The sequence below is a fragment of the Octopus bimaculoides genome, chromosome 2, assembly GCF_001194135.2.
Source record: "Octopus bimaculoides isolate UCB-OBI-ISO-001 chromosome 2, ASM119413v2, whole genome shotgun sequence".
Classification (NCBI taxonomy): domain Eukaryota; kingdom Metazoa; phylum Mollusca; class Cephalopoda; order Octopoda; family Octopodidae; genus Octopus; species Octopus bimaculoides.
Genome location: NC_068982.1, coordinates 155,245,234 through 155,247,802, shown reverse-complemented (window position 1 = coordinate 155,247,802; position 2,569 = coordinate 155,245,234).

The window sequence follows — 2,569 nt, the reverse complement described above, 5'->3', positions numbered from 1 at the left end:
TATATATATATTAGTTGACATACCCTTGTTTATATACATACCCGCATGCTCGCGCATACTTTTGTTGCGTAGTTTCGCTTCTGTTTCATGTGCATCAAAAATAATTGTGCAAGTTAACTGTACTTGATTGAGAAATTTACGCCGCCATATGTTTAGTTAACAATATTGATGTTGTGGTATATGTCCGATGTATTGTAACAAAATGTCTCTGAATTTGTATTTTCTTGTTGGTATTTGGAAGCGAAATTTATAGGAATAAGTATACGTTTTAAATTTAAACTTATACAAAGAAAAGTGAAACAATAAGAATTTTGATGAACAAAAGATAAAATAAATTACTTGCACGCATGTGTGTGTGGAGAGAGAGAGAGAGAGAGAGATTATAGGCCTAGGTTCTGAAGAAACACTAAAGCTAAGCGCTTTATGAACGTGAAACCCAAGGTAACCCCGTAGACCCGACGTATCTATCTATCTATCTATTTAGCTAGCTATCTCTGTCTGTCTGCTCATACGCGCACACAAAAATCGCTGTGTTAGAACTGGTAACCTTATGTAGTAACAATCAGTTATGGCCAATTAGCTCAAATCGACAATGAAAGAGCAAACCCATGATGAAAGGAGTATCTGACGTACCCGTCAGTCTGGTGTAATTTTCTTTATTTAAAGTTGTAATAAGTGGTTTAAGGAAGATTTAGCTGCTATTTCCAACAGATTGCTTGAGTGATGAATTGGCAGAATCATTAGAGCATCCGATAGCTTACCTCACCGTGCATTCTGACCGGTTGGCTCTTGATGGCAAAGCCAACACCGTAGTCACGCTGATCTTCATGGCTTTTGTCCCTTGCAAAAGATGTAGCCAGCTTCGGTTTCTTCACGCTGGTCTTCACCGAGTAGACAGGTCTCGCTCTCCGTGTGCTAAGATCAAATCCCACCGACGTCAACTTGGTTTTTCGTTCTTTCGGAACTGAAAGAACATCAGACCAGATGCCTTGCGTTATTTGTTTCAACTCTTTGTATTTTGTGGTCATATCTTGTAATGGCTTACATGGGTAGTAAACTGAATTCGTCTTTCAGTTTAAATCCATTAGTCTTGTAGTGGATTCCATTGATGCAAGCTTTTGGGCCGGGTTACCGTTTTGAGGAATAAGTTCTTCCCATTCCCCAATCTCGGACACCCTGTGAAGGATCATAGCCTCTGTTTTCATTTTTGACTAGAAAAAAAAAAAAAAGAAAGAGTAGAGCAAAATTGTGGCAAAGAAATGAATCGTCAACTGATAAATATAAGCTCTACATCATATTGAATATTACTTTTTTTTATTGAGTTGTGCCTACAACCAACTTATCTATGTTAGAAAGTAGTTGGAGTTGTAATTCATAAAAATATCGTGTTTGAGAAAGTGATTGTATGAGATCGTTTACGAGTGTTTCTGTAGTTCATTGCTGTTTAAATAATCGAATTAATGAATGATATCAATAAAAATAGTGTTATGGCAATAAGAAATTAAAACAAACAAATGAAGGACATTTCTAGCAAATGATCAACTGCAGTCATTTAAGGCAAATCAATGTATTTATATTAAACTTAAAATTTCAATCATAATTTATGTAAAATCTTTTAAGATATGTTCTCAATATTAGCTTAATAATGAAAAAGTTATTTTAGTAAATCCTTCCAAGTTCTTGATTATATTAAAAATTTACTGAAATACATAGATTGTGTATTTCATTAGGAATATAGTCATGAAACGGTTAAAAAAGCTTACTAATTTAAACTTGTTAACTTTTTATTGCCATCATGTTCTTAAATAATACGTTATGAACTTTATATTTAACTTTTGAATGTTTGTACTATAATATGTTAATGTATATATATACTATAATGTTAATATAATATAATACACCCACTAATATTGGTCCTTGTATGGTTGTGTGTTTGAGAAGTTTGTTTCTCGACATATTTCTTCTCAGTTTAGTCCCGCTGTCCAAGCCCATGGACTGGACTGTGACCATTTTTTGCTCAGTTTAACATTGTCAACTGGTCCTTAGGTGCCTTTTGCTGAGCCCCTCTATTGCAAGCATTCAGCTAGGTGAAGACAAAATAAGATGTAGTTTCTTCCTCCCTTACCCTTACCAGTTCCCAAGAGGTGTGGGAACTCCAAAATGTTAGAGGTACTGAAAAAACCATAAATAATGCCTAAAAGAACCTGCTTATTCAGTGAAGATAATGTTTCTTAAAACATCACTAATAAATGAAATCATGGGATAGAAGAATGGTTAGTAAGAGCTGTGCGAGCCATGTACAGAGATGCTGCCAGTAAGGTGAAGGTTGGAAATGAGTACAGCAATGAATTCCGGGTAGAGGTAGGGGTCCACCAAGGTTCCGTCCTCAGCCCCCTCTTATTTATCATAGTCCTCCAGGCAATCACAGAGGAGTTCAAGACAGGTTGCCCCTGGGAGCTCCTCTATGCTGATGACCTTGCCCTAATTGCGGAGTCACTATCAGAACTAGAGGAGAAGTTTCAGGTGTGGAAGCAAGGTCTAAAATTGAAGGGCCTTAGAGTCAACCTAG